The sequence below is a fragment of the Pinus tabuliformis genome, chromosome J, assembly GCF_031772625.1.
Source record: "Pinus tabuliformis cultivar Carrire ecotype Pingquan chromosome J, CPIR1, whole genome shotgun sequence".
NCBI classification, from domain to species: domain Eukaryota; kingdom Viridiplantae; phylum Streptophyta; class Pinopsida; order Pinales; family Pinaceae; genus Pinus; species Pinus tabuliformis.
In genome coordinates this window covers 164,545,914-164,566,016 of record NC_142295.1, presented here as the reverse complement: position 1 = coordinate 164,566,016, position 20,103 = coordinate 164,545,914, and the positions used below count along the sequence as shown (strand labels likewise).

Here is a 20,103-nt window from a genome sequence, read left to right as displayed (position 1 = left end):
GTCACAAAGATGTTGGGTTATGACTTTGAAATCATCTACAAAAAAGGGAAGCAAAATGTGGTGGCAGATGCACTCTCAAGAAAGGATGAGGATGTGGAAGCATTGTTGTGTGCCATTTCTATTATCCAACCAGATTGGATAAATGAAGGAAGGGAGGAATGGAAGAATGATGAAGAAGTGTGGGCGCTTATTCAAAAGTTACAACAAGATTCCAGTACATCTAATACATTTAGCTGGCAAAATGATTCTTTATGGTACAAAGATCGCTTATACCTCTGTAAGAATTCCCAACTAAAACAAAAGATTTTATGGAATTGCACACTTCTCCCTTAGGAGGGCACTCAGGATTTTTAAAAACTTACCACAGGGTTAAGAAGGAATTTTTTGGGATGGCCTTAAATCGGATATTGAAAAGGCTGTGGCGGAATGTTTGGTTTGCCAACAAAATAAAGTTGAAACAATTAAGACACCGGGTCTATTACAACCGTTATCCATTCGAAGCCAACGTTGGGAGGAGGTTTCAATGGATTTTATCACAAGTTTACCCAAGTCTGAGGGAAAGAGTGTTATCATGGTGATAGTTGACAGACTTACCAAGTATGCACACTTTTGTGCATTATCACATCCATTGAAAGCCAGTACAGTTTCTACTGCATTTATGGAAACAATTCAAAAGCTACATGGAAACCCAAAGATTATTGTAAGTGACAAAGATCCCATTTTCACTGGAAATTTTTGGACATAATTATTTTCTTGTCTTGGTACTCAGTTAGCTCATAGCTCATCTTATCATCCTCAATCTGATGGGCAAACTGAGATAGTAAACAAATTTTTGGAAGGATATCTTCGTTGCTTTGTATTTGATAAACGGACACAATGGGTCAAATGGTTGCCTCTCGCTGAATGGTTGTATAACACATCCTTCCATACAACAACAAAAATGACCCCATTTATGGCACTTTATGGATATCAGCCACCATCCATCACGTCATATTTAAGAGAAAATTCTAAGGTTCAAGTAGTGGAACATCACATTGAACATCAACAACAAGTCCTCCAACTCTTAAAGGATAACCTCGTGTTGGCACAGAATAGAATGAAACAACAGGCAGATCAACATCGCAGTGAAAAAAGTTTTGATGTAGGTGATTGGGTATTCCTACGGCTACAACCATATAAGCAAATGTCCCTCAAGCAAGCTAAGAAGGATAATAAATTATCACCAAAGTATTATGGTCCGTACAAGGTGTTGCAAAAGATTGGTACTATGGCTTACAAATTGGAGCTTTCTGCAACTTCTCGATTGCACCCAGTTTTCCATGTTTCATGTTTAAAGAAGGTTATAGGCAACAAGCTCCCAGTTCAAACAATATTGCCAGAACTTGACGAGGAAGGAAAAATTATATTGGAACCGGAAGCAGTCACAGAAACATGAACTCAACAGCTACGAAATCGATCAATTTCGGAGTATCTTATCAAGTGGAAGAACTTATCCGCTGAAGATTCCACATGGGAGGATGAAAATTTTATATAGAAGCATCCAGAACTACTCAAGTGTTGAGGACAACACTTTTTTGAAGGAGAGGGGCATGTTAGGTCCCTATAATACTAGTGATTGCCCCATTACTATTGTAGCTGTATCCTTTATTAATATTGTTGTGCCCCTATTGTCCCCATATTGTTATTACTGTGCCCCATAGAATCCCTCTATTGTTATTTTTGTGGCTTTATATTATTATTGTTAGGTCGGCTGGGTTATATTGTGACTCTTTAGACTCCTATATATAGAAAGGAGGTTTTGTCATTTGAATCATCCAAGAACTGTTCATTTATGTAATGTAAAGGAGGTTGCCCCCTCGAAGAGCTTGAATTCTAAGGCGTTGATCTATCTATTCTATTTTTTTTTGGCGCTGGTTTCATAACATCTTTAAGGACGAACTCCACCCAGATCTCAGTAACGAGGCAAATCAACAAGAGGAAAAAAGGTCATTAGAATCTAACAAAATCCCCATCAAGGTCATGGAATTTCAACAACAAGACAAGTGAATGCGGGTAGCAGAGAGGAGGCTTATAACAACATTGAGAATTCTGGTACCCCAACTGCTTCCCACAAGAATAATTTTGAAAAAAAGACTCTTGGGGTTGATCTTCCAAAAGTGGTCATGGACAAGACACAGAATTTTGATCTCCATCGTCTCTTTAGATAACAACTCTAAGAACAATGCCTCTATTAGTGTTTCTCCATAAAACAAGATTGAACAAGTATCTTCTTGGGCTGACCAGGCAGACGAGGAAGATCCATTAATGATTCAAAAGGATGAAGTTGCTATTAGAGACCATCTAAAGAAAGGTGATGCGATAGACTCACTGGATAACTCGGGATGGATCAAAATTGGAAAAAAGCTGAAAAATATCTTGCCAAGGATAACGAGAAGCTAGTCAAAGTTAAATTGACAAATTGTTAAGAATGGAATGCAAATGTATATGGATCTTATAGGTATTTTGGAGAATCTTCGGTTGGAATGGAACAAATTTTATGTATTGTGGAGTTCTTGATTGAGGATTTGGAGTGCTCAATCTCAAATACTCAAGGAATTTTGGTAGCTCTTATTTTTAGAAGAATTGTAACAATTATGGGTGGAATTCTAGTTCTTTCAATATAAATTAAAATCCTATTTTTTTTTTTAAGTTCCAAATTGTCTCATTTACTAAAAGTAATGAAATTGCAAATAGAAGCTAAACAACTCTAAATCTGAACAGTAATGCTGTCTTTGTGAAAATTGGTATTATTTTGGTGGAAACATGCTGGTGAGAATAGTGGCATGCATTTCTTCTTTCAAAACGTCATAATGATGATGTATTAGCAATAGCCTCTTTAGTATTACAAAATTAATGTTACCCGAGAGTCTCTTTAGAGGTAGTTTAACCACTAAACACTATTGGGTCATGACCACCTCTGTTGGTACTAACCCTACCATGTGACTCACCATTGACTCTAGCTTGTTAAGTTGACACGCACAATGCCATTGAGTGATAAGAACCATTACCTGACATATTGTTGAACTGTCATGACAATGATAGGTGTCAGTTTAAAGATTCTGCAATGCAAGTTATTTGTAACCAAAACAAGTTCTTTGTAGTTGAAATTGGTCGCAAATGAGTAACAACCCGTTTATATAGTAAACTATAGTTAACACCCTCTAAAGAGGAAAAAGGAATAGAATATAAATTCATAGAAACGTCCACAAGGCCATCTGGCCTATGGGACAAAAAAGCTTACATCTCATTGTATGTAATATCCCTCAGGGTAAAATTGCCCTTAGGGTTCGAAAAGAGCACATGACAAATTTTTTATTCTAACTAGCATCACAATATTCTTTCAATTTTTGCAACCAGAGACAATGTTGAATGCAATAATATAGTGTAACCATGTATTCAAAAGTTCATTCACATGAAACTAGTTCAACCATACGTAAGGAGTTTAGATCCACAATCCTCCCAATTTCGTACTACAATTTAAATACACAATAATTGTTATCAACAAAACCCTATTGTCCTAATATCTTAATCTGACCTTGCACCCAACTTCAAGATTGTCTACCTCTTGCTATCTCTTTGATGCCATAGACTTGCACAAAGTGATCTAATGCCCAGATCAAGCCTTTGTCTCAATGCGCGCCGTTGCCACAGATTGCTTAAGAAAGGGAGTCAGAAAGTGAGCCACCACTATCAAATAACACTTCATTATCAAACAATCCCTTGCCACTCAAACCAAACCTCAGAAATAACCCAATTGTGACCTTCAAGCTAGTGTCGCTATCCTAAAGAACCGCCTTAGCTAGGATCCACTGTCTAGAAGAGATCTGCTACCACCACAAAGCCTCCAATGCCAGCACAAATTGCGCCAAATATGAGGGCGTGGCCATAGGGATGTTGGTTCAAAGAATAACTTCGTTTCCCACACAGTGCTAACAACTCTTGTTTTCGTAGAAAGTTATCCTCCAGAAACACTATGTTTCCACATATCAAACCCTAAAAGGGGGTATGCTGACTCAGGTTTAGCCTCAAAATGATACACTACCACAAATTAATCCTCATAAATGTCCATAAGGCAAACGCTAGGAATGGCTCATAGCCATAGAATCGTCTCATGAGTTTATGCTGCCACAAAAATTCTTTAAAGACAAGCCACTGCCTCAGATTTGTCACAGGGATGCTTCGTTGCCAGATAGCTCCTTGGAATCCTCGCTGCCAAAAAAATGGATGAATTCTATTTCATAATATGTGCTAAACAAAGTATAGAGAAAGGGATTGGCTAGGGTGGAATCTTTCACCACCAAAACCAATAAAAAAGAAAGGGGTCTTAAACCCTCGAGAACCTCAACTCACAAATAAGAAATATTCATAAACCATGACGAGTAAAATGATTCTCCTCTATTCATTTTATAGATTCCCTTTGGGGTCTTCCTGCCTAATTTTAACTTGAGGGGCTAACAAGTTTTCCTCCATCTTGCCCCAAATTTGGCTTCTTCCACATATTTTCCTCCAATTACCCCAATTTACCCAATGTTACCCCAATAACATTGAATAATGTGTTCCCCCTTTATAAATGACTATAGCCTACGGGGTTGGATAGGCTAGTTCATCCGCCGCCTTGGGTAATCAATTCGAAGAGGACATTAGAGTCCCCCCTTCCCAACATTGCTTGTGATCAAGCAATTGCAATATTGGGTGTTGCACGATGTGCTCTGATCCCATTGTATGATCACCAACAACCATGATCACTTTTGCATAACAATTTGGAGTCGGTGAATGATTTGCAAATTTCAACTTATCTCCCTTCCTGTATGCATCAAGAATGTACTAATAGATCAAGTTGAAAAGGAATGAGGAGTCTTCTCGATCATAAATCTTTCCTCATTTATTGACTTCTCAATGTGAAATCAATTCACCAGTGTACTCCCAAGGTAATCATGCTTGTTAACAAGGTTCTTTAAAATTGATTCCCATCTAGAAACATCTAGTCCTCCCAGCAGTTTTCGCTGCTTCTTCTTTAGGAGAAGCTTCATATTTCTGCATTCATAGTTATCAACCCTTTTGTTTCCATCAGACTGCAAATTTGGGCCATCCCAGGCTACCGACTGCATTGTGGATTCACTGTGATGGATATATTCTGCTATCTCAAAATAGGTCTTCAGACCATTCAATAAGTTGCGTGCTATAAAACAATTGTTCTTTTCGAACATCTCTACACCTTTTGCATATAAACCTTTCGCAATTGTTCTCCAACCACAATCATCTTGTTTGGTACATGTTACAACCATTGAGTCCTTTCTACAAGACCATTGAGTCCTTTCTACAAGATTCCCCATCTTCTCCCCTTTCAGTTGCAACACCTTGGATGTCAATTTTAGTGTCATCTTGAAGCTCCATATTTTCTACATTGTTGAATTCTTTTTTCTCAAAAAATTCTAGTTCTTTGTTGAGGATATCTTGTTGTTCTTCTTATGCGGTGCACCCAATGTTTTAGCATTAGCTTTTTTTAAGGTTTGATCAACTAGTGAAACAACTCCAATAGCAATGTTGTCAATGTTTGGAGTCATCCTTTTTTGCCTTTTCCTCATACAGACTAAAACTCGTTCAACAATCCTTTTATTATCTTTCTTTGAAATCCCAACGAGTTTTTCCCTCTGTTTACCCTTACGTGACGATTCAGGCTGCTTAAAGTCAGAGTTGTCCTCCCTAAATCATATTGACCATAATTGCTCTCGGTAACTGACTTTTCATTTGAACAACCACTTTTAGTTTGAGGAGCTTTTGCTGTTCTCAAACCATCACTAGTTGAACCTTTCCTTTGGGTGCATACCTTAGGTACATCATTGCTTATAGAAAGAACATGTTTTGTGCCATTTGTTTCTTCAACTTTTGCAACCCACAGATGATAACATGGATTACCATATAGCATATTACACTCTTCTTTTGGAGGAATCCATAGTGTTAGTTTTTCACAAGGGAAAACAAGAGCCTGAGAACACCCATGCAAGTGGCAATCAAATACTAGGCAACGAGGACAAAACAAATTATCAAAGGGATCCATAGTTGCATCAAGATCTTTTCCAAGAAATATATTACCCAAGGCTAAATTTTCAACACCAGATCCATTGCCTCCGATCTTAGTAGATCCTTTTTGATGATATTGTTCCATAATATAATCATACCTTGCCTTAATTTCATATGGCTTGACCCCAATGCATTGACTAAGGCTGTTTAACACTGCCTATGATAAGTCTTGTTCCTAAATCCTTATCCTTGGGGATGTAAAGTTCTCAAGTCGTGGTACCTTATGGTTGCTTCATAAGCTCCTTTCATATGATGATGCAGTACTTCAACTACTTGAATGCCTAACTCTTTTATTTTAGCAAGACTTTCTCCCTAACATTGCCTCCTCTTTGTGGCATTCCCATCTATAAGCACTGGAATTGGATGGAGCAGTCCTACAAGAGTACACTTGGGCTTGTTCTGCTGACAAGTCTTCCACTCTCTTACGTGCCTCAACACATCATCCTTGAGGCCTTTCCAAGAAAACCTTTCTTTGATATGCCTGTATGTTTCAAAGAGCTCTTAGTGTCTTACTTGATGTGGGTTATGTACAACCTTCAAGATCTCCTTATTGAGTGTAGATTCAGGGATCAAACATATCCTGTATTTATAGAAAATGATCTCTTCCTCTACTCTGTACCTGTCATCCTGGATGAGTTTGTCCATCAATTGGGAAACAATCTTATTTTTGGAATATTCTACCAGGAAATGGGCATTCCAATCTTTGGAGATTTCCATGAGCGTGCATGCAGTTGGTTTCTTGGAGAGTGCATCAATGACAACATTCTTCTTGTACTTGGTACCAAACTCATAGGCCTGTAGGTTGTTATTTGACAACTTTGGTCTTGTAATCCAACATTTTGCTATGCAAGCCACATCTTTGTGCTTGTATATCACTTCCATTTTCTTAGCTGATATAGTTCGAGGACCACCATTGGACATACCTCTCAAAACTACCTTGCTGCCATTTGAGGCTTGAAATTCCATTTCCATCACCCGATAGTTCATTGAGAATTTTCCTGTCAAGTACAACCATTGTACCCCTAAACAACATTAGTATCCGCAAGGTATACTATGTAGTAATCATTGGAGAATGTGTGATTACCTAGTGTCATGCTCAAATGTGGGATCACTTGCGTGCATGTCATGCTATACCCATTAGCTGCCATCATGTTGAAGCCCTCAAATTCTTCTGTGTGAATACCTCTCCTTGCCACCAAAGTTGCATCGATGAAATTGTGTGTAGCTCCATTGTTGATCAAAGCTATGATTTGTTGTTCCTGTATGACCCCCTTGATCCTGAATGTGTGATATTTAGGGACTCCAGAGAGAGAGGCGATAGTACCACCCTTAATTCCTGTACAAGGTTTCTTATCTCCTTTGGCCTCCTCAAGGGATTGCTCTTCTCCAAAATTGCTAGGCTCCTTGCTTGGTGTTGGCGTTGGAACATCTTCATCGTCACTGTATGACACTATTTCAATATATAGTGGATCTTCCCCTTTCCCAAGCATCTGTGACCTGGTTCCCATGGTTCCTTGCAAGTGAAGTAGAGTTTCTTCCTCCTTAGCTCGCTCTGAGTCTCCTCATCCAACCTATCCTTCCTAGTCCCATCTCTTTGAAATGATTTCTTATCTTTGTCCCTCAGAGGGATGGGTGGTTTGGATGAAAATTTAAATTTTGGTACTACATCTCCCATATCCCGTGACCTGGTAATGGCATCTTGTAAGGTGGTGGGTTTGAAAGCCTTGACCCACCCACACAGTGGCTCGGCTAAACCCTCTGTGAAGAGCATGACCAACCTTTGCTCAGATATATTTGTCACTGTAATAGCCACTTGCTGAAATTCTTCAATGTAGGCATTTGGTGCACCAACTTGCTTGAGATGTGCTAGCTCTTTGAAGAGTATCTCTTGGCCCTTCCTATCAAACTGGTCTATCACTGTTTGCACGAAGACTTCGTAAGAAGTGATGTTGGAATGTCCCAAGGTGACCAATCCATGGTACCACCATTCATGCGCTTCCCCTTCCAAATGCAAAGTGGCAAATTTGATAGCATTTGCTTCCAACATGGGGTTAAGTTGGAAGTAGGTGTCTAGCTTTTGTACCCAAGCTCTTACTGAACACTTGGATGACCCATCGAAAGAGGGAATGGACAATTGCCCCACCTTGCGCATTAGATCATGATTCTGCCGTGTGCCCTCGGGCCTATTTCTGTATTTAATGCTATTGATCTCTTGGAAAGTCGTGGCTTCCTGAACATCTTCTCCTAGTGATGCATACTCTCAGAAATATTCTGTAAAATCTCCATTCTGTTCTACTGGTCCTTGGGTTACCGTGCCCTGACTATCTAGAAAATGGGGTAGTAGAGGCCATTGGTTCCTTCTATTAATCGCCCCCGTGTTTCCTTGTGCAAAATTGTTGAAGGAGCCAGGATTATGGTTGTTGCTCCCCTTTGCAAAACCCCTGTTACCACCATTAGGTCCAAAAGCAACATTGTTACTTGTAATGTTTATATTTGCCATGACATGGGAAAAATTTTTGGTCATTTGTTGCTGTCCTTGGGCTATTTATTGCTGCCCTTGTGCTAATAGTTGAGCTATTTGCTGTTGCCAATGGATTATTTGTTGCTGCACCCTTGATAGCTCGTTCAAGATGCCAAATAGGTTCTCTTGTTCTTCCCTATCTTCCATGACTGAGTTGTGGGCACCCCTCTTCTTCCTTGATTGTAATGTTCTCCCTATCTTCCAGAAACATCCAAGGTTCATATGCTCACAAGTTGTAGGATGCACAACTCTGATACCACTGTAATATCCGTTAGGGTTTGAAAATAGCACATGACAAGTTCTAGATTCTAACTAGCATCACAATATACTTTCAATTTTTGGAACCTAGAGACAATGTTGAATGCAATAAGATAGTGTAACCATGCATTCAACAATTCATTCACATGAAATTAGTTCAACGATACATAAGGTGTTTAGATCCACAATTCTCCCAATTTCATACTACAGTTCAAATACACAACACTTGTTATCAACAAAACTCTACTGTCCTAATATCCTTAATCTGACCTTGCACCAAACTTCAATATTTTCTGCCTCCTGCTGTCTCTTTGATGCCACACACTCGCACAACGGTGATCTGATGCCCAGATCAAGCCTCTGTCTCAAGTTGCTGCCATAGATTATTAGTTTTCTCAAAACTTAGCAACTAATCTGTGAACTATGCTAAGCAATGAGCTTAAAATTGAAATTTAACTTCAATCCACAAATATACTGAGTGTACTAACTAGCATGTAGTAGAAAATAGGAACAAATGAGGACAAACACACAATAAAACTGAACACAACAAATTTTACCCAAGAAAACCCAATTGAGGAAAACCTGCAAACTTGGTTGCTTCTATTAGGCTGCTTCAATAAAAAATATTGTTCAAAAAAATATTACGAGGGGAAAACTTCCCTTTGGTTCTACAAATTCCTCAACACACTGCTACACCCTATCTTAGCCTCACGACCCAATGAATTTGCACACTGTACATATCCGTACAACTTCGTACGACTTGAATACGACCTCTTCTGCACCCTGAATATGGCTTGGCTGAAGTATATTGGGATGCTGGATAAGATATGAAGCTTGCGTGCCTTTCTTTCTCCCTTAATCTACTCTAATCTAAAGCCCTAGTTCGCTAAAACCCTAGCTTGAAGTGTTCTCTTCTTTTTCCCTTTAGCCACCAAGTCTCTAGTGAATGAATGAGTGAAGTAACACCCCTTTTCCCTCTTAGAGATCAACCTGGGCCCACCACTGCCACGAAGCGCTGAGATTAAATCTCCTTGGACGATTGAGATCGCTCTAATTCTTGACTATAAGAAAATTTAAATTTTCCTAAGTCAAGAAATAATAAAAACGTATAACTGCGCCTTGTTCCCACTTGTGGGTCCCTATGCGAAACTCAGTGCACCTCTAACTTTGGCTAAACCATTCCTGCTCTAACTCCATTTAACACTCCCTCTTAGAGAGGAAGGTGTTTCCCCTTGAAATTGACAAAGATCCCTCTAGGCAAAGCTTTGGTCAATATGTTTGTTGTTTGCTCTGTTGTAGGAATGTACTGAAGTTTGATCTTGCCCCTCTGAACACAGTGTTTGATATGGTGGTACCTGATCTCGATGTGCTTGGAGCGGTCATGGAACATTGGATTGTTAGAGAGCTTAATGCAACTCTAATTGTCACAGTGTATGACTGTAGGCTCCAACCTTTGATTGAAAAGCCCAACAAGCAACTTCCTCAACTAGATGGCTTCACAAGTTGCTAGGCTGGCAAACATGTATTCAACCTCGGTTGAGCTCAGTGTCATTGATCTCTGCTTCCTGCTGAACCAACAAACAACTGTTGACCCAACAATGAAGGTGCAACCTGGAGTACTCTTCTTGTCTATGGAACTTTTTGCCCAATTTGCATCTATGAAGCGTTCCAACTTCATTCCATTAACCTGTATGTACAACAAACCATAATCCACTGTGCCTCTAAGGTACTTGAGGATATGTTTAACAACAACCTAGTGCACTCTAGTAGGTTCAACTGGTTCACTGCATAGCACATGTCAGGTCGCATGTTCACAAGATACATCAACAACCCAATCAACTGTCCATAGAATGTGGCATCAACTCGCTCTGCTCTACTAACAACTTCCTTCCTCTAGCTTGTCAACAGAGGCATGGCCATGGGCTTGCAATCCTGCATGTGAAACCTCTTGAGAATCTCCAAAGCGTACTTTTATTGTCCCAAGAAAATCTGTCCATCACCCTGCCAAACCTCCAACCCAAGGAAATAGTGCATAAGCCCTATATCCTTCATGTCAAACTCTGTTGCAAGATCCTTCTTGTAGTCATTGATGAGCTTCTCGTCCCTTGTCAGTATGAGGTCGTCTATGTACAACACAAGAATGATAGGTTGACTCCCAACCACAATGTAGTATAGGTTATGGTCATCTTCACTCTTGGTGAAGCCCAGTACCAGAAGATAACTGTCAATGCGAGAGTACCACGCTCGCAAGGCCTCCTTGAGCCCAATAGAACCCTCTTGAGCTTGCACACATGCATCTCCCTGCTATGTGCCTCAAACCCCTCAAACCACACTGTTAAAGAAGGTACTCTTCACGTCCATTTGGTGGATCTTCCACCCCATTTGTGCTGCAAGTGCTATAATGGTCCTCATGGACGAATAATGGGTCACGTGTGCAAAAGTTTCGTTGTAGTCAATGCCCTCCACCTGAGAGAAACCTTTGGCTACAAATCTAGCCTTATACTTCTCCATGCTCTCGTCTGCTCCGTGTTTAATCTTGTAGATCCACCAGGATCCAATCACAGATCTGCCCTTGGCCTTGGCACAATCTCCTAGAAGGCTTCCTCCTTGTAACTAGAAGGCTTTGAGTCCAAAGACTCAGTCATCAATGCCATATAACTTGTTTATCTCTGTGGCTTTGTGCTTTGCTTGAATGTAGAGCTAGGTGCGCCAAACCTGTCTTGAGTCTCCTGAATCAACTTATAAACCCACCTTTGCTTTCTTCTGCCCGTGCTAGGTGTTACCTCTGAAGTGTGCCCTGTTCCCTCCTCTCTCTCCTCTCGCTCTTGCACTGCCTCCTCAACTAATTGCTGTGCGACCTGCCCAACAACTAGCTATTATGTGGTTTGAGGAGCTGGGCAAGCCTAACGCTACCTATGCTGTAGCCTGCTCATGCTCTAAGGACTTCCTGAGAGCCCTTTCCTCCAAAAATTTGACATCACGCTTGATAACTCTCTTCCTCAGTGTTGGTACGTACACCCTGTACGCCTTGGATGTCTCATTATAGCCCATGAAAATGCCTTTTTGTGCTATAAGCTCCAGCTTCTTCTGCCTCTCTAAAGTCACATGGTAGTAAACCAAACTGCTAAAAATTCGGAAGTGAGAAACATCCGACTTCTTGCTGGTGAATGCCTCCTCTAGTGTAACTCATCCAAGCACCTTATGTGGACTCCTGCTCTGCAAAAAGACTGCAGTGTTGCATGCTTCTGTCCAAAGAAATAATGGCAGTCCCTCATCATGCAACATGGCCGTGGCCACTCCAATAATGCTCCTATTCTTTTGCTCTGTCACCTCGTTTTGCTAAGGGCTATAGGGTGTGGTGAGATCCCTCTTGATGCCCTCCTTAGCACAGAAATCCTTGAAGGCATTGGAGCTGTACTCTCCACCATTATTTAATCTTAGTGCTTTGAACGTCTTTCCTGTCTGGTTCTCCACCAATGCTTTGAACTCCAGGAACTTCGAGAACACCTCGTCTTTCTATTTCATAAAGAAGATCCACGCCTTCCTCAATGAAGGTGACATAGTACTTATATCCCATGAGGGATGGAGAAGAGAATGAACAACATACGTTTGAATGAACCAAGTCCAAAATGGCCTTGTCTTGGTTTTCATTGCTGGGAAAGGACGTCTTGCAATACTTGCCAAGTGTGCAGCCCTTTCACATGTCATGCTGGTTCGTGTTACAATATGGCAACCCTGTGGCTATCTCCTTGAGGATTTTCAATGCTCTATGGTGTAGATGGCCCATACGCCTGTGTCATAGCTCCCCAAGATCTCGACCCTACTCACGACTCTCTCTGCTACTCAAGGCTGCGACTATCTCAAACTGTAGCCTGTAAAAGTTCTTCACCCTCACTCCAATCTGCTTCATGGCTCTAGAATTTAAGGGCTTGAGGTAGGCCTTTCCTTTGCTGAAGATAACCTCATAACCCTTGTCCTCTAGGGCTGAAATTGAAACAAGGTTCTTCTTAAGACCTGGAACATAGAGGACATCCTTGAGATGAAGAGAGTTACTAGAGTCCTCAAATATGACAGTACCCATGCCCTTGGTCAAGTACCTGCCATCATCTCCTAGCTCAATGTGAAACTGCATGTTCTTCCATATCAACTAGCTGAAATATTCCTTGTTCCGAGTCATACGGCTAGACGCTCCATTGTCAATATACCATATGCTATTGAGCTTGCCATGCAAGCTATGAGTGAGAACCCTTTCTCAAATTTGGAAGCATTTTATCTTGTTGAGATCCTTCTTTTCTTTCATGCCTTTGGAGCTGGACTCGGCCCCTCCTGCATTCTTTTTTTCTCTTGGCATTGCCCCCTTTGCCAATAAGGGAAAATTTCTCCTCATTCTCATGCTTAACATGAGCTCTAAATCTAGCTTGCCTCAGAATCTCCTCCTGGACATAGTTGCCCCACAATCGCTTCCAGTCTGGAAACTTTTCTCTGCCACTCATTGCATCCTATAAGTTATCCCACGATTTGTGAAGCCCTAATAGTGCAAGGCTTGCCATGTTTGCTTCAGACATTGTCTCTCCCACACCGACCAACTCGTCCTTCACCTAGGTAAACCTGATGAGATAAGAGATTATGGGCTTAGACTTGCCCATCCGGATATTTCTGAGTTTGTCCTTGAGCACAAGTTTTCTAGCCTCACTTGAGCCCTGGTATAAGCTCAAAATGGCTGTCCACATTTCTTTGGCAGTCTTCTTGCCAGAAAGATGTGGTACAATATGGTCTTTGACTCCTTCAAGAATAATCCTTCTTGCTCTAGCATCATTCTTGTTATGCTGAGCCAACTGCTGGGGGTCAGTTGGTGTGGCTAGTGGGTTCTCCACAAATTCCTTCACCCCTCTCCTCTAGCACCATAGTAATCCTCACCCATCATGAGCAGAAATTTGCTGCTCCCTCTAAATTGTGCTCTGGTCTCAAACCCTAGTAAGACATTCTGCTGGTCGAATTCTTTAGAAACCCTTGTGCACTAGTCTGAGTGGAAAATCTGCGCTCTGTGGGTCAAAACCCTAGGTTGCATTGGTAGAAACCCTAGCACAACCCTTCAACTATATTGCGCCTCTCCTTTATGCCTTAAATCTGTTCTTGAGGTTGAAACAATGGTGCTGGTCTTCACTCAGAGACGTGGCTCTGATACCATGTTTGTTTTCTAAAAACTTAACAACTAATATTGCGAACTATGCTAACTTCTAATCAAAGAGCTTAAAGCTCAACTTTGACTTCAATCCACAAATATACTGAGATTACTAACTAGCTTGCAGCGGAAAATAAGGAAGAAATGAAGACAATCGCACCATAAAACTGAACACAACAAATTTTACCCAGGGAATGCCAACCGGGGAAACCTGCAAACTTGGTGGCTTCTCTTAGGCTGCTTCAGAAAAAAATATTGTTAAGAAAAATATTACAATCAGGGGAAAACTTCCCTTTGGCTCTGCAAATTCTTCGACACGCTGATACACCCTCTCTTAGTCTCATGGCCTAGTCAATCTGTGCACTGTACAGGTCCGGACAGTTTTGTAGGGCTTGAATTATGAATATGACCTCTTCTGCGACCTGAATACGGCCTGGCTATATTGGATGCTGGATAAGATCTGAAGCTTGTGTACCTCTCTTTCTTCCTTAATCCGCGTTGATTTGAAGCGCTAGTGTGCTGAAACCCTAGCCTGAAGTGTTCTCTTTTTGCTGCCTTTAGCCACCAAGTCTCTAGTGCATGAATGAGCCAAGTGAACACCCTTTTTCCTACTTAGAGATCCACCTGGGCCCACTGCTGCCACATAGGGCTGAGATTAAATCTCCTTGGACGGTTGAGATCGCTCTAATTCTTGACTATAGGAAATTTTAAATTTTGTTAAGTCAAGAAATAATAAAAAAGTATAACTGCATATTGGTCCCACTTGTGTGTCCCTCTGCCAAACTTAGTGAACCTCTAACTTTGGCTGAACCCTTCCTCCTCTAACTCCATTTAATGGAGATTGCTTAAGAAAGGGGGTCACAAAGTGAGCCGCTGCTGTCAAACAGCACTTCGTTATTAAACAATCCCCTGCCACTCACACCGAACCTCAGAAATAACCCTGTTGTAACCTTCAAGCTGGTTCTGCTGTCCTAAAGAACTGCCTTAGCCAGGATCCACTGTGCAGAAGGGATCCGCTGCCACCACAGAGCCTCCACCACTACCACAGATTATGCCATATATGAGGGCGTGGCTACAGGACTCCCTCAAGCGGTGTTACAGAGGTGAACCGCTATCACAAATGGCCTCAAAATCCTCCGCTGCCACAGGTAAGTGCTTGAGGTTAGGGCCGCTGCCTCAGAGAAATAACTTCACTGCTCACACAGTGCCAGAAACCCTTGCTGTCGTAGAAAGTTACCCTCCAGAAATGGTATGTTGCCACAGATCAAGCCCTAAAAGGGGGTCCGCTTACTCAGGTTTAGCCTCAAAATGATACACTACCCCAAATTAATCCTGAGAAATGTCCTTAAAGACAAGTCGTTGCCATAAGGGAAACTCCAGGAATGACCCACAGTCACAGAAGGGTTTACTCAAACCATCGTAGGCTCAGAACAGGGGTGGCCTTAAAACTTCTCGCCACTGTCACAAAATTCTCTCTCATGAGCTTATGTTGCCACAGAAAATTCCTTTAAGAGAGGCCGCTGCCTCAGATTTGTCACAGGGATGCTTCGCTGCCAGATAGCGCCTTAGGATCCTCGCTGCCACAAAAATGGATGAATGCTGTTTCAGAATTTGTGCTAAACAGAGTATAGAGAAAGGGATTGGGGTCTTCCCTCCTAAATTAAATTTGAGGGGCTAACAAGATTCCCTCCATCTTTCGCCAAATTTGTCTTCATCGGCAAGTTTCCTCCAGTTACCCCAATTTACTCAATGTTACCCCAATAACATTAAATAATGGGTTCCCCCCTTTATAAATGAATATAGCCTATGGGGTTGGATAGGCTACTTCATCCCCCCGCCTTGGGGTAATCAATTTGAAGAGGACATTACATTGTATCATTCCTTTACAAAAATAAGAGAGCTGGAAAATGAGGAAAGAGGAGAAGAGCAAGAGGGGATATCTCCTTAGTGGGTAGTGATAAAGTAGTTGTGTTACTTATCTGGTATGCTCTCTTAGGAGGGTGACCTGCTCCGGCACAGTTGGCTGCTGTATTGCACCCCTCAAGTGCATCATCTCTGATGCTCTTTTAGCTGTGTCCTCTACTCGTGATTCCTGGAGGCTGGAACAGTGCATCTCACCTGTTGATTTTTAATCCTGTACCCTTCCTGATGTGGCTATACGTGCCAGGGTTGTGAGTAGTGTTGCTTTGTTTCCACCCCTTTCCTTTCCTGCACACCTGGAATGCTCTGCATGTCCCCTGCTGTATTGGTTCCCTTCATCTTCCTGTCTCACATCTTAGCCTATTCAAGCTTGTCCTTAATTGGGATAATTTTTTTTTCTCTCTATGTGACTACTCTTGTACTTTGATTTTTCCAGTTACTTTCTACATTGTAGTCTCCATTTTGTATTTTCTTCTTTTCCGGACCTCTATGCTGATCATGTTTTGTATCCTTTTGCTGCCCACGCCCCTCATTTTTTGTCTATATAAAATCAGCTTCGTTCTTGCTTCCAGTTCTATCAGGTATAGACCTGGTTCAACAAGAAGAATTTATGGAGTATTTCTCTTTATTAGGAGAAAGATTGTTAACATGTATGTTATGAGTCTGTTCACTCTTAAGTGGGGTTTTTAAAGAGTCTGTTCATCAATAGGCAAGGATAAACAATTTAGTTGCAATCATGTACATTCTTTGGCGAGTTTTAGCATTTGCAGATCAGGGATAGGGTTGTTACAATGTTGGGAATTTGGTCAGGTTACATATGAAAGTTTAATTTCTACCCTGTAGACTCCTGTTCTTCTCTGAGAAGCTACTGTAGCCAAAGGGAAGAAGAACTCATAATGTACACCAAATTGTATGATTATAATTTGTAGTTTTTCTGCATGTGATTGTGTTGACTCTATTGGCAGGTGTAAGTGATGAATTTGGAAGGATATACACATCTACATCCTGATCTATTAATGCTTTGACTACCAAAATTGGAAGAGAGATTTAAGTGTTATTGACTAGCCTTGTGACATCAGTCAAATATGACATATCATTTGGTATCACAGCACCAAAAAGGGGCCTTGGGGAATATTGTTTTTGGTATCAAATCATCTCTAAGGATCCTGGCACAGATCAAACATGTGCTTACCATGATCATCCGCATTGGCAATGCTTTCAAACTCAATACATCACCTGAAGGCTCAATTCATAATGATAAAATTGTGCATGCAGTAATCATATAAAGTTTAAACCAATGTTACATTTATCGTTATCAGAAATTTATCGCTGGGGTCCAAAATTTAAATTATTGGCAATATCAAGGAAAATATTGGAAATTATCAGGAAACTTGGAAAAAATACAAAAATAATCATTTTTTTTTCATTTTTTTATTTTTTTAAAGCAACATCATCATCAAACAAACACGTTGTCACACGAATATGAAAGTAAAACTACAATATAAAATGTATGAGATGTCAAGTGGTACATCAATCATTGATAGTAGATACTGAAATATGATATTTGTCCCGAGTCTTGACATATTTTCAAATTTTTATTTTTTTTAAAGCAAACATCAACATCAAACAAACACATTGTCTCACAAATATGAAGATAAAACTACAATATAAAATGTATAAGATGTCAAGTGGTACAACAATCATTGATAGTAGATATTGAAATATGATATTTGTCTTGATTTTTTAGTGATATGTTTTGTCAGGATAATAGTTAAAACTTAATACAAAATCACATTCATCATGAGGCATCTAGATTCTAGATACTATAACGATAATCCAATAATAACACTGCACTAAGAAGGTGTGGCCAAGGATTAGGTTTCCCTTGCCCTTGAGAAGCTTGTGGTTCCCATGAAATTCCTTAGTTCCTCCCTCTAATCTCTCTTTCTAGTAGTATCAAGAATTGAGTTCTTTGCAATAAGAGCAACATGTGGGGTAGCTATAGGGCAAATATCCACATCATGCCTTGGGATTTTGGCAGGGTGGTATTTCAAGTGGGTGATTCCGCCAAATATTTCCATTCCATAGAGCTTGCACCTTAGCTTTGTTCTATTATCACCCCCATATGGCTCACCATACTCCCACATTTGGTCCAATGGCTTTGCCATTTTGTAGAGCTCTGATTAATTTTTTCTAGTTTTGGACCTACCACACAAAACAAATGTGGAAATTCAAAAGAGGGTAAGAAGAGACACTCTAAATTTATAGTATATCGTAATCTTGGAAAACAAAGAAAAGGAAGGCAAATTTTTTTACATACTTGGAAATATGGATATGGTAAACTGGAGCAAGGTTACTTGTGAGCGGCAGCGACAACGACATTTTCAGAAGCTCCCAGTTTGGGAGTGAATTTTTATATACTATATATATATATATATATTTATATTTTGATGCATATATGTCAACAAAAACATGTAGAATGATGAATTAGATATAAAAAACATAAAAACATAGATTGAACCATATAACATCAATCATCTAGAAGTAATAATCTTCATCAACCATGCCCACAAGTTAGTAACATACAACATATTGAGTCTAATGATTAATCAATCTTAAAGTTTCAAGTTTTCAAAATTCAATATGTAACATTTATTATCATTGATCTCCAAAGTTGTACTTGTAAGCTAAGTGTAACCATTACAACAAAGAATATCTAACATGAAATGAAACAACTTTCAACTTTCACGAAGCATCATATTCATAATTCATTACCAATGAGTTATACTTGCCAACTTCAAACTTCAAACTTCAAACTTAAATTGTCATATATCATTTACAAAAAATATCATAATACATATGAAAGAGTCAACAATTATAAAAACTACTAGAAACTAGAAAAGACAAGTAAATCTATTATCTATTGCTAATTCTTGGGCCTCTTGCTGCGACGAGAAATGTCTAATTTTTTAGTCTTATTGGAAAGTCAGGATCTTTGTCATTAATATCACCCTCTAAGCATTAATATCCAGTGGTATCATTGTCATTACCTCTGGATCTGTATAGGGATCTTTGTCATTAATATCACCCTCTAAGCATTAACATAAGATAGAAAAAACATAGCAAGTCAAATCAAGATTTTGTTTGAGTGGTGGGTACATTTTTAGTAGGGTCATGATAGAGGAGTTCGACAACCAATGTCACTAACATCAAGGTACATAGAGGGATTGGTGCTCTTGATTAAATACGAGTTCCATACCCTAATACATGACAAAATCCAATGGAAACATTGCAATCCCTTCAACCTTGAAATCCTGAAAAACTAATAAGTTTGTTGGATTTTGAATGAGATCTAAAATTCTACTTTCTCCATATGAAATCCAATGAGGTCGGAACCACTCGCAAACATTATGAGTCATTTCATGGTAATGTTAAAAATTTAAGTAATGCCACTTTTACTTTAAGAATTTAACATTACCATGAATCACATATCAATACTAGGGCCATAGGCTTGATCATTAGGCGGCCTCACTCAAAAATTATTTGTTTCTTCGAAAAAAATTGCATTTGCAATGTTATTGCAAAATACAATTTGCAAAAAAGACTAGGGAGCGAAATTTTCGCTCGTGCTCCCGGGGTCGCTTTCGAGTCGGGAGCACGCTTTTAGAGAGGGTTTGAGGAGGGGGGGGGGGGGAGCCGCTCCCCTGCATGAATGTACTGGAGTAAATCTCCACTCCAAAAATGCTCAGCTGATGACAAAGAAAACTATGGATTTTCCCTTCTTTGCTTGATGAAAAATGGTCATAAGACTCACACATCTTAGCACAAGAGAAAACGAAAATGATCTTTGAAAATCCCAAACCGCAACTTTTATCTTGGTTTTTGTAACAGGCTGATAATTTCCCATCATCTTGCGATGATTAATTATTCCGATAAATTAGATTGGGCAAATTATCGCGATATTTTCTGGCGATAATATCGGCAGAGGCTCTTTCGGCATTAATATCGCGATATGTGCAACACTGGTTTAAACAACAAAATCATGGATGAGCTGGTGCTTACCGTGATCATCCATGTCTGAAATGCATTCAAATTTGAAACT

General features: G+C 40.0%; 1 protein-coding gene and 1 pseudogene across 2 annotated transcripts in view; one reads left to right on the top strand and one right to left on the bottom strand.

The window, feature by feature from the left end:
- LOC149226188 (putative serine/threonine-protein kinase PBL22) overlaps nucleotides 1–20,103 on the top strand; it is a 153,877-nt gene that overhangs the window by 20,333 nt on the left and 113,441 nt on the right. The window lies entirely within an intron of this gene.
- On the bottom strand, nucleotides 4,944–6,205 carry LOC149226189 (histone-lysine N-methyltransferase CLF-like; annotated as a pseudogene).